Consider the following 19,055-nt stretch of genomic DNA (forward strand, 5'->3'; position numbering starts at 1 on the left):
AGCTGTACAAAGAAGGCTGTTTACTCAGCTCGCTTTGCCTGTTGAATTAAAGCTAAATTTAGCAGCAGAAGTGATTGTGTCATAAAATCTGTCCTCTGGTCTGTAATGATATCAAACAGCCATGCTTGACACCGGCTTGACTTTTGAAGGAGATGTTGAAAAGCTCATGGGTGATGGTCAGAGGTTTTAGGCCACTCAGCAACATTTGAACACAAAGACACATGAAGCTGTCTTATACCCAGGGCTCTTTTTCTAGCAGGAGCTCCTCTGCATATTAGGCCATGCCCCCTGATGTAGCCAATCCTCCAAGAGCTTAAGGGCTCTTCGTACAGGGCCTACTGTAAGATCCAGGAGGATTGGCTACATCGGGGGGGGGACCTAATATGCAGAGGAGCTCCTGCTAGAAAAAGAGCCCTGCTTATACTGAATCAGACCCATGGTCTATCAAGGCCAGTACGGTCCATTCAGATGGACGATGCATCTCCAGGATCTCAGACAGTGGTCATTCATTTTACCTGGAGATGTTGGGGTTTGAACTTTGGACCTTCCTCATGCCAAGGAGATGTTCTACCACTGAGCCATGGCCCCTCCTTTCTTTAAATCTTAAGCACAAAAGCAATGTGTGAGTGATACTCTTCTAAAAGTATGGAGGGGGGGGGGTATAATAATAATTGGCTTGGGCACCATTGCTACCATTTTATTCATTTCCTTCACTCATGAACCCATTCACAAACCACACATGAACACGCATCAAACTGACTTATACTGAATCAGACCCAGGCCTCGGATTCAGTGGGAGTTCACAGGAGCACAGCTCCTGAACCTTTCTGAGAGTTCCACCTCCTTGTCCATTGAATAGTAGGTACAGCTGCATAACAATCCCTGGATGAGCTCCACCACTTATTTTTCTACAAAACGACCCCTGATCAGACCAATTGATCCGTCAACATCAGAACTATCAACTCAGACTGGCAGAAGCGCTCCAAGGTTTCAAGCTGAGGTCTTTCACATCACTTGCTTCCTGGACTTCTTAACTGGAGATTTGGGGATTCAACCTGAGACCTTCTCCATGTCAAGCAGATGCTCCACCACTGACCCATGACCCCCTCCCTCAATGCCTCAAGAAGCAGGCAGTAAGCTTATGCTCCTTATTCTTGGTCCTACGACCAAGGGTTCCTTCATAGCATAACATGTCCTACAGTCTGACCATCATAACCCACATGCTCCCTGTTCCATCTGTACACCAAAATTAGTCAACACACTGTGAGCTGTAATAGCACACAGAAAAGGAAAAGTCATCTGTGCAAGCACCAGTAGTTTTCGACTCTGGGGTGACGTTGCTTTCACGACATTTTCATGGCAGACGTTTTACGGGGTGGTTTGCTATTGCACCCCCAGATGGAATAAAGAGGCAGACAACTGTAGTTGGGGAAACGGGCCACTTTATTAACATTAACATTAACGAGACAAGGTGAACAGAGAGGACGAGCCCTGGGGTCACCCCTGACCCCGCCAAGTCCTGCAAGGGCGAGACACCCAACCCCTGGTCCTAGCCATCCTCATGCGGCTGTGATCCAGGCGGCAGACCAAACATGCCATCCCTGGCCCAGCCCCCATCACCAGAAGGGGGCGGCAAGGGATGCATGAACCCGATCCGTATTCCAATGCATTGAGCTGTCAAGCCCATCTGCCTATCATACGGATCGCACACACAAAACAGGTGCCAAGGCCTGGGTGTTCACCGGCAAGGTTTGAATGCCATGCAAATTCCGCAAAGTGACCAAATTAGCTACCTAACCAAAACCACACCACTGCTGGCAGTACAAGGTAGGCGAAAAACACACCACCCCAGGCCAATTAGGTGATGTGAAAAAAATTCCTACCTGGCCCCTAATAAGGCAACCGGTAACAAACCTGTACTGCTGCAGGGCGGGCGGGCGGGCCAACGACTCCACGGAACTGCGTGGAGATGCCCAGGGCAGAGGCTACTTAAGCCTTTGCCCCCGCCCCCCAGTAAAGTCCCCGGATGCCCGGGAAGCTGCTCTCTCTCCTGTCGGGGCTGCAAAAGACGGCCCCACGGCGCGCAGCCGCGTTGCGGCGCGGCCGGGGTGGGGCCGAATTGCACCCCCAGACGGAATAAAGAGGCAGACAACTGTAGTTGGGGAAACGGGCCACTTTATTAACATTAACGAGACAAGGTGAACAGAGAGGACGAGCCCTGGGGTCACCCCTGACCCCGCCAAGTCCTGCAAGGGCGAGACACCCAACCCCTGGTCCTAGCCATCCTCATGCGGCTGTGATCCAGGCGGCAGACCAAACATGCCATCCCTGGCCCGGCCCCCATCACCATCACCATCGCACGCACAAAACAGGTGCCAAGGCCTGGGTGTTCACCGGCAAGGTCTGAATGCCATGCAAATTCCGCCACCGCAATGCCAAGCCTCTGCTTAGGCATTCGCGACCCCCGGGAGGCCCAACGCCTCCCGAAGACCTTGCCTCAATTCGGACAAGAAGGCCCGGCTCCTGGTGTCAGACAGATGGTCTCCATCTGGCCGGTACATCACGGCATTATGAACAATAATGCCCGGGTGCGGGAGGTAAGTACCCAGCCCTCCATCTAGGGCCTTTTTCCTGGCCCGCTCGAGCCCAGCCAGGTTCCAAGCAGACTGCCAGTACCTGCGAGGCATAATCGCAGACCAGATGATCCTGACCCCGGGCCACCGCCTCTTGATGGCCCGCAGGTCCGAGATCGCTTGCAATGAGAGGGCCCTGCCTTGCAACAGGCCCAAGTCATTCCCACCTAGGTGGATGAACAACACATGGGGCTGGGAACGGGGTCGACTGTCAAACAACAGTGACAGCAACTGGGCCCAACGGAGCCCCCGTCTCCCCAACCATTCAACCGTGGCCCATTCGCTCAGCCCAAGTTGCGAACCGAACAATGATCGTCTGGCGAAATGGGCTGCCCAAAAGATCATGCTGTGCCCGCCTATGAGGATCCTCAGCCTCCCATGACGAGCCACAGCACCTGTAATGCAAAAAACAACGTCAGAACAACATAACAACTCCCCCCCCAAGGGGGCAACAATGGTCTCACGTAGGTGCGGTAAGCAGAAGACCTCCACCGCCCTACCCTCTGGATGGTCGGCCCTGGATAACCCATGGCCGCGGCAGTCGAGGCCGCCCCAATCTGGAAGGAGTGGGTGCCAAACCTGACTCCGCCCAGACCTAGTTTGCCAAGTGCCCGAGTGGTAACTGCCCAAAACTGGTACTTAGTCAACGGGGACCCGCACTTGTGCTGGAAAAAGGGGCCCTGGGCGGTACCACGGGCCTGAACATACTCCAATAGGGCTTGGACCGGGCAAAGCCCAGGCTCAGAACATGGGCCGAGCTTGACAGTCGTGCCCTTCCTAAGTTAATCCGTCTTGGACCGGCAGACCTGGAGCAACACGTGCCCTCCCTTGAAAGAAATGCCACCGCTTTGCAGAGCGGTGTCCGAAGTGTCCCTGCGCGAAGCCTGTACCAGCTCGCTAACCCTTAATGCGCCAAAAAAGGCCGTAAGGGCCGTGGCATGAAACAAGGCCACTTCGTAGCCAGAACTACAGACTTCAGGCCAGACAGCACCCAGGCCTTTTAATATAACCGGGGATATGGGCTGTCTATTGTCAGCCCCAGCCCCATGCTCCCTGGTCCAACCCTCAAGCATTTTCTTAATTCTGAAGTCCTCTCCTGCGGCAGGAAAACCCAAGGCTTTACTTAGGAACGCCAGTGCAGCCAACTGGCCTCTAATGGTTTTTACCTTGATCCCCTTGGTCTTCTGTAGAACACAAAACTGCATCAGATGGGCGACCGGGATGGGCCATACCTCACCCAACCCTGTGTTACGGCGGAATACCTTAAACTGTGAAGCCGCGCGCTCATAAGCCCTCCGCGTGCTTGGGGCCAGTGCTAAAAGGATTGCCCTCCCGGCTTCGACCTGCCAAGTTGCCAAAGGTGGGGTGGCATCCGCAGAGGGTGGGCGTCGGCCTCCGGGGCAAGAAGGCGGAATTGCTCCATCTGTCGGCGAGACAGGGCGTCCGCCACCCCGTTATTCATGCCCGGCACGTGCTTGGCTAAAAACACAACATTTAAGCGAAGGCACCGCAACACGAAAACTCGGGCGAGTGACATCACTGGCTTAGATTTCGACGTCAGTGCATTAACTACGTGCACAACCGATAGGTTGTCACACCAGAAATGCACTACCCGGTTGGCAAAATGTTCACCCCACAGGAAAACCGCCACCAGAATAGGAAAAAAATCCAAGAAAGTCAGGTTCCTGCAAATCCCGGAGCGCTGCCAGTCCTCAGGCCACTGTTCGGCACACCACTGCCCCCTGAAGAAGACCCCGAAACCATTGGAGCCGGAAGCGTCGGACGAGATTTGAATATCAGCCTCAACTTTGAGGTCCTCTCGCCAAAAGGAAACCCCGTTGTAACCCTCCAGGAACATCTCTCAAACCTCCAAGTCCCTGTGCATGCTCTCAGTTATCCTGGCCCTGTGGTGGGGGAGCCGGAGGTTCGCCATGGCGTCGCATAGGCGCCGGAGAAATGCCCTGCCGGGGTTACGACCCGGCAAGCGAAATTCAAGTATCCCACGAGCTGCTGTAGCTCAAGGAGGGACACTTTACGTCTCGCTTTCAGTGCTTCCAGCCTGACCCTGAGCTGCCGGACCTTATCGTCCGGCAACCGAGAAGTTTGCTGTTCGGTGTCCAATTCAATGCCTAAGAATGTGATACGCATTGCCGGGCCCTCGGTCTTTTCGTGGGCAAGTGGAACCCCCAACACCTCCGCCAACCTCACAAAGAGGTCAAGCAGCTTGGCACAACGGCCGGACCCAGGGGCGCCTACGAACAGGAGTCGTCCAGGTAATGAACCACTTCGTTGCAGCCTGACTCGCGTTTAACCAGCCATTCCAGGAAAGAGCTAAAACGTTCAAAGGCTGCGCAAGACACCGAACACCCCATGGGAAGCGCCCTATCTACATAGAAACTGCCCTCAAACTGGAAACCTAATAACTCAAAGTCATCTGGGTGGACCAGCAGCAGGCGAAATGCAGACTTGATGTCGCACTTAGCCATCTCAGCCCCGGCCCCACAACCTCGGATAACTCTAACAGCCTGATCAAATGACGTGTAACGTACTGAACATAGGTGGTCAGGGATGCCATCATTGACCGATCCCCCTGCGGGATAAGACAAATGATGGATCAACCGGAACTCGCCCACAGCTTTTTTAGGGACTACGCCTAGCGGTGAGACCCTAAGGTTGGGAACAGGGGGCGCTTCAAAAGGGCCAAGGACCCGCCCTTTGGCGCATTCCTTCCGAATTTTGTCCCTGACCACGTGCTCCAAACCCACAACAGAACACAAATTGGACGCCAAGCTGGGTGCCCGGGGGCCCGAATAAGGGATGCGAAAACCAAACATAAAACCCTTCAACAAATACTTCTTATCCGCGACCCTTGGGTAGTCCTCAATAAACTGTTCAAGGACCTTCAGCCAAATGGGGCTGGGGCCCTTTACCCAGCGGCTGGGAACCGCCACCGCCTCCGGGGTGCTTGGGCCCGCCCTTTGGCTTGGCCTTACTGCACGCCGAGAAGGCATGGGAACCACCGCATAACGGGCACTCGTGCTTAAACCTACAGGCTTCCCACGAGCAGACTCCCTGCGAGGTGTACTCCCAACACAACAGCCGGGGTTGAACCGGCTGACCCGCCGTAAAGCGGGTTGTTGGGTTAATCGCCTGTTTGTGGACCAAATGCCTGCTATCGGCTCTATCCCTGAGGTTCGGCTTAGCCAGGGCCATCAGTTGTAACCACAACTGTTGATTAATTTGGTCCCAAGGCAATAGAGGGTTGATGGCCGCCCTCATGCGGAACGTCTCATCATATTGTAACCAAGCTGACCCCGCAAAGTCGGAGTAGGCCCGGTAAATGATGTCGCAGTATTGGAAAAGAGTGGTGGCCCTGTTCGCCTGGGCCCTAGCAATAACCCCGGCGTAGATGAGGAAGCCTGGAAGCCAGTTGGCCCAAGTCCTGTCCATCTTCCGCCTCCTGAGCTTCTCCTTCACCTTCTCATCTAGCTCCTCCTTGCTCTTCTTTTCCAATTCCCTGTACAGGAGACTAAAGACGTCCACATACTCCCCTCTCAAATTTTTTTCCCTAGTGGTGGGAGTCAGGTGGTCACCCAATGGCATTGCAGGGTAACCGAACGGGATAGACAGAAGGGGGATGGACCCGTAAGGGTTCTGGGAGTAACCCCAAGGGTTGCAAGCCACCGCCGGCCACCCAAAAGGATAGGCTCCGGGCATTTGACCGCCCCAAGGAAAAACCCCCGTAGCCGTGATGGCCGCCGCCGAGCCAGGAACAGCTGGCGTCCCCCCGGGCACAGGCAGTGACTGACCCCAGTATGCCAGAGGGGAATGCCCACGCCCTGGTGGGCAGCCGCCCGCCGCCCACGAAGGCCCTGGTGTTGCTGGGAGCGGCCCCTGTCCGCCTTCGGGAGGGGTGGGGGCCTGTCCACGCCCACCAGACTGTGGACGCGACGTAGGCCCCCACACCCCCCAAGGCCAGTGTGAATGTTGTGTAGGCATCAACGCCCTACCTTCCTCAGATGCAGGAGTCACTGCCACAGCCAAAGGTGGCTCAATCTGCTGGTGTTCATCAGCTCCCTCTTGTTCACTGCCCACACCGCCAGGCGCCACCTCCTGGTCTGTCTCCACTTCTTGTGCCTTCTCCGGCCTAGCTCCGGCGACCATGTTCTCCTGCAGGAAAGAAAGCCTGGCCAACAACTCACGCTCAAAAGTGATGGTCCCTGATCTTTCCGTGGCACTGTGGCGCCCCGGCCATACTGCCTGGGAACCGGACGCCCCTTGCTCATCCTCCATCACCCGGACCCGATCTAATATAGCCTGGCATATAACAGTGGTGTCCAGATCTTCGCCAGGGGGGTCAGAGCTCCTTCGTTTAGCCGCAGTCTTGGCCGGCTGTTTTTCCTTAGAAGGGCCCTGGCCTTTCTTGGGTGCCATGTTAGGGTGGCCCAAAAACAAAGCTAAGCCAATGGGCAAAGCAATAAACTGCAGCCAAGCTCTAATCCCCCACTCTGCAACAGTAATTACAGCTCCACAATAATGTGCAACAGAAAAGGGTGGGGGTGGGGGGGGAGGCGCTATGTTCCCTTAAAGAACAAGAAATTGGGGGGGGAGGAGTGATAAGCCTCTGACCCACGCAATAACAGACAAGGGGCCTGCCACCCAGCCCCAATCCCCAAGCTGAAGAAGAGCGCTCCTGAATAGGCGCCGCAAAGCAGCATCCACCAACCCTCTTTCCGCGCCTACGGCCCAGCGGGAAGCACAGGAAAAGCCAGAGGAGAAAAGAGAAAAAAAGGGGGGGGAACCGCCCGCTCACAAGCCCTCCCGACAGCTGCGCCGCGCCCCACAAGCCTTTGGCATCAACGAGGTGTGCTCAGCTGAGCCGGTTCCAGGGACCACGTCGCCGTCAGCTGTCTCCTCCCGGCCGCAGACCCCGCAAGGCGCGTCCTCCTCGCATCGCTCCAGGCGTCCTTGCCGCCGCAAGCCAGGCCGAGCCAATGACGCAGTTCCAAGGAGCAGCCGCAAATGCTGCTCCCGTCCCAACGACTCCACGGAACTGTGTGGAGACGCCCGGGGCAGAGGCTACTTAAGCCTTTGCCCCCGCCCCCCAGTAAAGACCCCGGATGCCCGGGAAGCTGCTCTCTCTCCTGTCGGGGCTGCAAAAGACGGCCCCACGGCGCGCAGCCGCGTTGCGGCACGGCCGGGGTGGGGCCGAATTGCCTTCCCCAGTCATCTACACTTTCCCCTCAGCAAATTGGATACTCATTTTACCGACCTCGGAAGGATGGAAGGCTGAGTCAACCTCAAGCCGGCACACAAGAAAGATGTAAATGAAGAACCATTTTTATTAATGTCTATGATGTCTGGATCTTATTATATTTGTGCACAATATCATTGCCCCTTTATACAGGGCATTAAAACAACAGGCAGAGTACATGAAAGTCCAATGGAAAAAAGAAGACTGCATATTCATATCCTGCCCTTCTATCTGAATCAGAAACTCAGAGTTGCTTACAATCTCCTATATCTTCTCCCCCCACAACAGACACCCTGTGAAGTGGTAGGGGCTGAGATGGCTCTCACAGCAGCTGCCCTTTCAAGGACAACTCCTGCGATAGCTATGGCTAACCCAAGACCATTCTAGCAAGTGCATGCGCAGGAGTGGGGAATCAAACCCAGTTCTCTCAGAAAAGAGTCCACGCACTTAAGAAAAGGAAAGGTCCCCTGTGCAAGTACCAGTCATTTCCGACTCTGGGGTGATATCGCATCACAACGTTTTCACAGCAGACTTTTTTACATTTGCCATTGCTTTCCCCAGTCATCTATATTTCCCCCCCAGCAAGCTGGGTACTCAATTTACCAACCTCGGAAGGATGGAAGGCTGAGTCAACCTTGAGCCGGCTACCTGAAAACCCAGCTTCCGCCGGAATCGAACTCAGGTTGTGAGCAGAGAGTTCAGACTGCAGTACTGCAGCTTTACCAATCTGCGCCACGCACTTAACCACTACACTAAACTGGCTGTCTTGAAATTAATTCACGAAGTCCATTGTAAGTTCATACGCATCAGTTCTCAAATGGAATCTATCAAGTCCATAAGAAGTCCTGTATGATGTCCTCGTCCACGCGAGAATTCAAGATAATCCCTCATTCCGATGACCTCTTTCTCAGTGAACCCCAGATAATGATGGCATGTGCCAAACGATGCCATCATATGTGGCTTTTATGTCCACCCTGTGTATTTTGTAGGTCCAATTAATTAGTTGTATGATTAAGTCCAAGCTTTCAAGTAATTATGTTAGACAAGGCACTCCAAGTCACATAAGGCAAATGTCTTCTATGACAAAATAGCCTTGCCAACCTAACCACCCGTACATCAAACTGTCAAGCGCACTCATTTCTGGACCACATTTTACTATGTAGAGAGCCTGTTATAAGCTCTCCTCCATTATTTACAACCCAGAGGGCAAGTAAACAACTGGCCCTGGGATGTTTATACTAGAGGCTGGCCGCTGGTACCTCCAAGCTGCCTCCATCCCCCCCCCCCCCGGTTTCACACAGACAACCCTTATTTCTTCACAGAAAAGTGTGAGAAGGTTTGATGTTTTCAATAGCCTAAGATTCCTTAGTAGTAAAATAGTTGCTTAGTAACCTTTGAACCTGTGACTCCAGAATGCATCTGTAATGTAACCTTTGATGATATCCCATATAGCAACTGTGTAACTGTTTGTACCCCATTACTCCCAAGGCTTGTGTCCTTGGCATAGCTCCAGAGTTTGGCTTCCTGAGGATGTCACCAATTTTCCAGTGTTTCTCAATGTCAAGCGCGCTCATTTCTGGAGCCAAATTGAAATGGACAGAAAGTTGCCAAGAGGCGTTCACTAAATTGAAGAGACTGTTCACCAGTGAACCCATCCTGATCCACCCCAATAAATTAAAACCCTTTGTGGTTCAATGCGACGCCGGTGATGTTGCTGTGGGGGCAATTCTAATGCAACCAGATGGGGGGGGAGGTCCCTAAAACCCTGCGCTTTCATCTCCAAGAATTTTTTCCAAGACCAAAGGAACTGGTCGGTGTGGGACAAAGAGGCATTTGCTGTAATATCTGCGTTAAAGACATGGAGATTCTGGCTCGAAGGAGTGAGAGTCCCATTTGAGATATGGACAGACCATAAAAATTCGGAGGCCCTAACAGGGTGTTGGAAACTAACTGAGAAGCAAATCCGGTGGGCGAGGTTCTTCGCCAAATTCGATTTCAAGCTAAAGCACATACAGGGTCTAAGAACTTTTTAGCGAAAGCTTTATCACGCCTTCTCCAGCACAACAGCCAAAGAGAGGAGGTGATCAATTTGTTAATCTCTCCCAGCCACTTGGGGGGAGCTGTGACCACCCGCTCACAGTCAAAGCGTGAGGAGACCGAAGAGCAATGGGGGGAGAAGCTGAGTAAAGCGATAGAAAAGGAAGGAGATGCAAAACCGGAGGGGGTGAAAAGAGGGGAGGGAGGCTTTTGGTACAAGGACAATAAACTTTACGTACCAGAGAGCCTCAGAAAAGAAATACTGCAATCCTGACATGACAACAAGATAGTTGGGCATTTGGGGTATATCAAAACCCTGCACCTAGTGAATAGACAATTTTGGTGGCCTTTTATGAAAAGGGACATATCTGAGTATGTGGCCTCCTGCCCAATTTGTCTAATGGCTAAATGGCGAGGGGGAAAACCGCTGGGATTATTACAACCACTAGAGACAGCAGCCCAACCCTAGTCTGTGGTGTTGCTGGACTTTATTGTGGAACTCCCTCCTTCCCAGGGAAAAAACATAATTCTTGTAGTAGTGGACACCTTTTCTAAACAAGCACACTTTATCCCATGCTCCCAAATATCGATGGCTAAGAAACTAGCCCAATTATTCTTTCAACATGTGGTGAAATGTCATTCCTTCCCAAATAAATTGATTAGTGACAGCATGCATAGCTCCACCAAATCTTCCCCCGTCCTGGTGGTGAATGGCTAGGAAGGGAAGCCCTTTCCCCAATTGCCGGGAGAAGCCCATCCACCTTTGAGCAATGGTTGGGGAAATTGGGGAAAGCTTGGAGCAACATCCAGGAAAATTTGGAACTGGCCAAAGAGACATACAAAAAACATTACGATAAGCATCACTCACCTGCTTGGGATTTTGAAGTGGGAGATACAGTGTTTCTATCCACCAAGAACTTGCCATTACCACAAACATCTAAAAAACTGGCCTACAAGTTGTTGGGACCATTTCGTATAAAATGTGTAATCAATAAAGTGACTGTACAACTAGGATTGCCAAAATTGTTTAGTAAGATACACCCGATCTTTCATTGCAGCTTACTTTGAAAAGACCCTGGAGTGACGCCCTGGCACCCTAGATCAAAAGCTCCGGATTCTATCCCAGTGGGAGATCAGAATCACCATGAAGTAAAAGAAATCTTAGATGCTAAGCTGAAGGAGGGGGGTGTTGTACTTTCTGAATAGGTGGAAACATTTCTCAACGCCCCATGACAAATGTGTAATAAGTTCAAATGTGAGGGTCCTAGCATTAATTAAACAATTCTATGCTAAATATCCTTCAAAGCCCAGAAGGGGGGCTTAGGGAAGGCAGTATGTCAAGCGCGCTCATTTATGTACCACATTTTGCTATGTAGAGAGCATGTCATCAGCTCTCCCCCATTATTTACAATCCAGAAGGCATGTAGCGAAAACATCTGGCCCCGGGATATTTATACTAAAGGCTGGCCGCTGGTACCTCCAAGCTGCCTCCCCCCCAGTTTCACACGGACAACCCTTATCTCTTCACAGAGAAGTGTGAGAAGATTTGATGTTTTCAATAGCCTAAGATTCCTTAATAGTAAAATAGATAGTTGCTTAGTAACCTTTGAACCCGTGACTCCAGAATGCATCTGTAATGTAATCTTTGATGATATCCTATATAGCAACTGTGTAACCGTTTGTACCCCATTGCTCCCAAGGCTTGTGTCCTTGGCAAAGCTCCTGAGTGTCTTACAATAAACCTGTCTTTTGATGCAAAACAAAAGGTCTCTTTTATTGGGAAATATCGGCGCTTGACACAAGCACAGACTGAAAGGGAACAAAAAAAAAAAAAATACCCCCACAACATTTGTCTTTTCCAACATCCCAAATGTAACACTTCAACAAATGGAATTTTGCTGCTTGCCTACGAACCAGGATTCTAGAGTGTAGCATAGCCCTATTGGGATATTTGGATAATATGAAAGAATTTTGCCCAGTCTTAGAAGTGTGATACAGAGTGCGATAAATACATCTCCCCAGAAGTGTATTGTAAAGAAGGTTTTAAAAAATTTCACTTATTCAAGTAGATCCAGCAGGCTGCAGTCAAAGAAGGAGCACTCCTCCATTAGCAGCTGCTGGAATGGCCTTGGGTCAGCCATAAGCCTCACAGAGTTGTCCTTGAAAGAGCAGCTTCTGGGAGAGCTCTCTCAGCTCCACTTACCTCAAAGGGTGTCTGTTGTGTGGAGGGAAGGGAAAGAAGATTGTGAGCCACTCTGAGATTCAGAGTCCGCCCTCCAAAGCATCCATTTTCTCCAGGGGAACTAAAGAAGAGGAGCTGTAAATCCAGGAGGCCGGCATCCCTAGGAATATTTTTGCAGAAGAAAAAAAACAATTGCTAACTATGTCTTCCTGCGTTGCTTTCTCCCAGTAACTTGCTTTAAAAAAATCAACGCAAGCATCTTCCTCCATGACCGTCTAGTCCACAATCCTCACTGAGCTTCCTTTGGAAGCACGTTTCCAGTGGGTTAAGTTCATATGAAAAGATTTAAAATAGATTAGCTTGGGGGTGGGGGGGGGGAGAGAGAGAGAGAAGCATCAAGCCAGCCTGCCATGTTTCGAAAGGCTCTTGGTTTTCAGCAACCTTTCCTGCTCCCCCTTCCTCTTCCTGTGAAAAGAAAATCTTCCAAGAAGCAGAAAAGGTTTGTTGATAAGGTACCACATACACAGAGAGCTCATCTGCTCTGTCTAAAGAGCCCTTATTAATGTGGCGGCTTCATAGCCGGAGTGCATGCATATGTCGTATTAGGTGACAGAGCACTGTTTGCTGTACAGCCTTCTGGGTTCAGACATGTGTCATTTCAAATAACTAAGCTTGCAGGGCTAGAACAAACAATTCCTTTTGACATTAGGTCTGCCGTCAGGAAGCCAGCTGATTAGAGCAGCCTTGCAAATATATATATATATATACAAATACACACGCGCGCACACACACACAATCCATGTTTACTTCGTGGGTTGACTTTGTTAAGGGCTCTTTGTAAAGGGCTCTTTAGCTAGGGAAAAAAAGGATGATTGAGGGACGACATGATAGAGGTTTACACCGTTGTGCGTGGGATAGAGAAGGTAGAGAAAAAAGTACTTTTCTCCCTTTCACACAATACCAAGAACTCGTGGGCACTCAATGAAATTCAAGAAGAAGAGGAGGAGAAGATATTGGATTTATACCCTGCCCTACACTCTGAATCTCAGAAGTCTCAGAGCAGCTTACAATGTCCTTTACCTTACTGTCCCACAACAGATACCCTGTAAGGTACGTGGGGCTGAGAGAGCTCTCACAGAAGCTGCCCTTTCAAAGACAACTCTGCAAGAGCTATGGCTGACTCAAGGCCATTCCAGCAGCTGGCCAATGGGCATTTGTCTGTGCAGATTTTTTTTTTTAAAGCATTGCTTTGGCAGCCGCCGCCACCACAGCACAAGGATTTTCATTGCGGCAGCCATTTTGTGTCTAGACCCACCTCCCGCAGCAACCATTCCATGGCAGCCATTTTGTTCCTGTGCCCACCTTACTGTGTCAGGATGTCAAAGATGCCCACAGACTCAAAAAGGTTGGCGATCCCTGTACTACATGGAGTGCATGCGGGCATACATTTAAATATGCATTGTGGCATGCTTAGGAATAAACCACTTTCTCAGTAGGGTTGCCAAGTCCTATTCAAGAAGTATCCGGGGACTTTGGGGGTGGAGCTGGGAGCAAAGGTGTTAGAAGCAGAATTGAACTCCGAAGGGAGTTCTGGCCATCACATTTGAAGGGACCTTTTCAATGCCTTCCATCCATTGGAAATAATGAAGGATAGGGGCACCTTCTTTGAGGGCTCATAGAATTGGACCCCCTAGTCCAATCCTTCCGAAACTTGGGGGGGTGTTTTGAGGAGAGGCACTGGATGCTATGCTGAAAATTTGGTGCCTCTACCTCAAAACACCACCTCAACTCCAGATATCCACCAATCAATTATCCATTATTTCCTATGGAAATCAGTTTCCCAGCAGACATTTCCCTCCCCTCTCCCTGCTTTCAGATGACCCTGAAGCGAGGGGAGGGCCTCCAGGAGATCTTCTGCCCCCACCTGGAGATTGACAACTCTACTTTCTCAGACTGTGCCTACCTGTTTGCAAGAATATTGGCCTTCAGGTCCACAGCGCAGATCTCAACAACTACAATTTATTCCACATGTTTGCAAACACTTATGCAAATCTCCACACATGGAAACATTTCCATGGCTATTCATCTACCCAGGTGGATCAGAACACTCACATTATTCTCTTAAGAGGCAGGGAATTCATAAAGCATGTGTAGGTCAGCTTTATTGTTCAGACAACAATATCCAAGAAATCAATACCAGGGCTTTTCCAAGCACTCACACAATAGTTTTGGAGGTGGGAGAAGCACTTGGCCTTGTTCAGAATGTTTAACCAAATAAAGTTTTTTTTTTCTTTTTAAAGCCAGTTATATGCTTTCTCAGTCGATCTCAATGGAATGAATTCAGTGAACGACACAGGCATTTCCCAGAAGAAAAAACAGCCTTGACTTAGTCTTCATCATTCTTACATTTACGGTGTTGGCAGAGGAATTAACACAGCAACGGTGCACAAGGTTTATTTAGGAAATAACATACTTGATAGGAAAGAGAAGAGACAGCAATAGCTTTCCTAACTACATATCTAGCTGAGAGACAGGGAGAGACTAAGCATGAAAGTTCTGAGAAGAAACAGAATATTGCCATAAGAGTAGCCATCTGGAGACAGACAAGTAACACTTAAATGGAGAGAAGGGGTTGACCTTGCTGTCCTATCTAATTTTATTCTTGCTGCCTTCCACGGGGTCTTCTTCTCTTCTTCTTTATGCATCAGACATTGCCTTTTCCAACACACTTTCTCAAGGTCTAGTGAATAAAGACCACAAGATTCTGAATCTGATATTTGGAGATATTCGGCCCCCCAAACATCGTTGCCCCTGAATGCCCCCAAATCTGAATTCTACCTAACTTTTTTACACACCCCTACTTTTCAACCAGGTAACGCTCACTCCGACCAATTTTTTTTTATTTATTTTAAAAAGTTTTATTAGTTTCAGAAAAAAAAATAGGGGTAGGGAATAGAGAGAGTAGAGAACAAAATACATATTAACCTTATTCTGCACAAAGATACTTTCAAAGAGTACAAGCCTACATCTCCAATACTTTCTTTACATAAATTGTCCCATATTATTATCTCTAAGCTAAACATCAACAACATTTTAATATTTTATATTACAAATCTTTTGGTTAAGGTATCTATTGGTTTTGACAATTCCAGTAAAGGCAATTTTGTAATATAAAATACAGGGGGAAAAGGAGAAATAAGTTCACATCAGAGGATCTTAAGAGTCTTGAGTGTCTAACCAGGCATAGAATTTCATCCAGTATTTTCTTGCTTCTTCCTTAGATTTCCCAGCCAACAGCTGGGATAGAAAGTCCAGCTCTGCTGTTTCTAGAATTTTTCCCACCAAGTCCATTCTCATGGGAATTTCCTGAGATTTCCATCTCTGTGCCAAGAGAATCCTGGCTACTGTGTTGAAATGTGCCAACAAATATTTCTTTGGAATAGTTTCTCAGGAAATAGATTCAATAAAAATAGTTCTGGTTTCAATTGAATCTGTGTCTTCATAATCTTCTGTAGTATTTCGTGAACCATTTTCCAATAACCCTTCACCATCTCACACTCCAACCAATTTTGCACTCACCTTACGCCACTCTCACATTTGTCTTCTCAGTGCGGTTTCCTTACGGTTTTGCACTCTCTGCCCCAGGACTGTAGCAAGCGTTGGCGTTTTCGCACAAGCAAACAGGAACCCCTAAAACCAGTTTCTGTTTGCTGCACAAAAATGCCGACGCTTGCTGCAGCCCCGGGGCAGAGAGTGTGAAACCGTAAGGAAGCCGTGATGAGAAGACAAACGTGAGAGCGGCGTAAGGTGAGTGCAAAATCGGTCTCAGTCATCATCTCATCCATTTTAACCTTAAGATCAATGAATGCGATAAAACCACTACCTGTCCAAGCACATAATTTTGAAATTTTTTTGACCCATATGAGTCTCTCAGAAAACCTTGGAGAGGAAAAACAAAACAAAACACTCCCTTGGTAATGGTAACTAAGAACCAGCTTCAAAGCTTGGCAGTTTGCTCAGAGACTAACAAACATTGTAGAAAGCCCAGAAAACCTCAGCTGGTGGCTTCATCTCAGCTTCTTATACAAGCTGCTCATTCAGAAAGATTTGCCCAGTTTGCCCAGCTACAGTCATTATATCCATCTGGAAGAAAAAGAAGAAGAAGAAGAAGAAGAAGAAGAAGAAGAAGAAGAAGAAGAAGAAGAGGAAACTGGATTTATATCCCACCCTATACTCTGAATCTCAGAGTCTAAGAGTGGTCACAATCTCCTCTACCTCCCCACCCCCCCACAGACACCCCGTGGAGTAGGAGGGGCTGAGAGAGCTTTTACAGCAGCTGCCCTTTCAAGGACAATTCCTGTGAAAGCTACAGCCAACCCAAGGCCATTCCAGCAGGTGCAAGTGGAGGAGTGGGAAATCAAACCCAGTTCTTCCATATAACAGTCCACACCTTAACCATGACACCAACCTGGCAACACCAAACAATATAATTCTCTCATTTGCTTTGTACAGATTTACTGGCAGTACTCTGGGGTATATTTTACTTGTCTGATAGGTTCATTTTGCCTAATACACAGTGCTTCCTGATCAAAATATCTGGAATCCCACAGTTATCACCAATGTAATGGCAATACAAATAAGTTCTAGTGCCTGTACAGGTAAGATCTGGAACAGGGTTACCAGCCCATGATTGGCAATCAGTGAGAGACAGGGAACATGAGAACTTGCAATTGTTGCTTTCTTCCCCCAGCCCAAAGATATCACTTCTGGTACCACACATAAAACTAGCTCATTATGGTATTCTAGCATTTGCCCAGAACTCTATGGTTTAATCTCAGAGTTCTGGGTGAATCCTAGAGCATATCCTGACAAAATGATATCACTTCCAGGCTGCACCAGAAGGGACATCTTGGTACAACATGATACCTATTTCCCCCCCACCCCGTTTCACCTGACATTTTCTCCTGCCACCCAGCTCAGCGACTGCAGTGAGAGGCGGGAGGGGAGAGATCTCCCATTGCCTGCAGCTGTTCCAGTGGTTTTTGGGAGAAAAATACAATTGAAAAAAGAATTACTGTCAGTGTGATGCATTTTGCCACTTCTGAGAGAAACTATCAGTTTTACCATAGAGTTTTCAGCAATTCCTGGAGAGGCAGGATTTCCCAGAAGCAGCAAAACAACAGCATTCCAATGAGACTCCTCATGTTCCTGCCTCCTCCGTCTCCTGCTGGATGCCAGCTACCCTAGCGTTGTGCCTCCTGTGTCCCTTTGTCTGCTTATTTACTTATTCAAAGAAGCATCATGGTAATCAGGTCCAGCACTAGGGGTTCTGGCGCCCCATGCAGAACCCTGTGCTCCCGCCCCCAAGAACTCTACTTGCATGCACTTCACGTGTGCGGTCCTATGACATTGGATGAATCCTAGAGTAAATAAATAGAGGACTCGGCCTACCCTGTGCCAGGCCCTGTCCTGCTTCAAAGGGAGCTGGGAAAAGGATGCCTCCTTCTATCTTTGCAAGAAAGAAGGAGGCAGCCTCTCCCCGGCTCTTGCTGAAGCAGGAAAGAGCTGGGCACGCGGAAAGCCGAGCTGCACGTTCTTTCTTTGAGAATGCATGGCTTGGCCTGCCCATTGCCCAGCCCTCTCCCATTTCAGTGGGAGCTCCCTCTGAAGTGGAAAGAAAGAAGTTGGTGGCCTTTTCCTGGCTCCCTCTGAAGCGGGACAGGGCTGGGTAAGGGGAGGGCTGAGCCGCATGTTCGGAAAGAATGCTTTCCTGCTTCAGAGGGAGCTGGGCAGGCACCGTTTCATACTTTCTTCACTCTGAGCCATTGGAGCAAAGAAAGGACATCCGGGTCGGCATGAGCAGGGATGGGGAGGGAGTGTCTGCTCCCGCCCCTTGCCCGGCCCTCTCCTGCTTCAGAGGGAGGTGGGAAAAGGTTGCCTCCTTCTTTCTTTCTACTTCAGAGCGAGCTGGGCAGGCACAGCTTCATACTTTCTTCACTCTGAGTCATTGGAGCAAAGAAAGGACATCCGGGTCGACATTAGCAGGGACGGGGAGGGAGTGTCTGCTCCCGCCCCTTGCCCGGCCCTCTCCTGCTTCAGAGGGAGGTGGGAAAAGGTTGCCTCCTTCTTTCTTTCTACTTCAGAGTGAGCTGGGCAGGCACAGCTTCATACTTTCTTTGCTCTGAGTCATTGGAGCAAAGAAAGGACATCCGGGTCGGCATGAGCAGGGACAGGGAGGGAGTGTCTGCTCTCGCCCCTTGCCCGGCCCTCTCCTGCTTCAGAGGGAGGTGGGAAAAGGTTGCCTCCTTCTTTCTTTCTACTTCAGAGCGAGCTGGGCAGGCACAGCTTCATACTTTCTTCACTCTGAGTCATTGGAGCAAAGAAAGGACATCGGGGTCGGCATGAGCAGGGACGGGGAGGGGGTGTCTGCTCCTGCCCCTGTGGTGAGGTGGTGCCCCAGGTGGCCGCCTACTTTGCAAACTCTCATGTGCCAGCCCTGATGGCAATGATTCAAGATCACTTGCTGATGGAACAAATTCTTCTATGGTTCTAGGGCTTTTAATCCAAGTGGCACCCAGAAGATGGTTGCAGGGATGGGGCAGGGACAAGCAGTTTGGTAACACAAAACTTCTATTAGGCCATCCCCCCTGGCGCTCTTGGGATTCAGTGGGCCTCTGGATCTGATTGGTCATGACTGCAGAGGCAGAGTTTTTTCTGCTTTTAGTTTGTATTTTAGCTGTTTATATTGTAAGCTTAATTTGGTTTTCAGTGTTTCATTTCTTGATGGAACCCACCTTGATGGAACCCACCCACACAGTTGGGGGACCAGAGGTTTAGTTTGAAAGGCCTCCTGGTTGCGCTATGTGGCACTGACTCTTGACTTGGGCTTCACTGCAGAACATTCTCCAGCGCTTGGTTGGTTTTCCCATTCCCAGCATTTTGTCCCTTG

The sequence above is a fragment of the Heteronotia binoei genome, chromosome 7 (genome assembly GCF_032191835.1).
Source record: "Heteronotia binoei isolate CCM8104 ecotype False Entrance Well chromosome 7, APGP_CSIRO_Hbin_v1, whole genome shotgun sequence".
Lineage (NCBI taxonomy): Eukaryota > Metazoa > Chordata > Lepidosauria > Squamata > Gekkonidae > Heteronotia > Heteronotia binoei.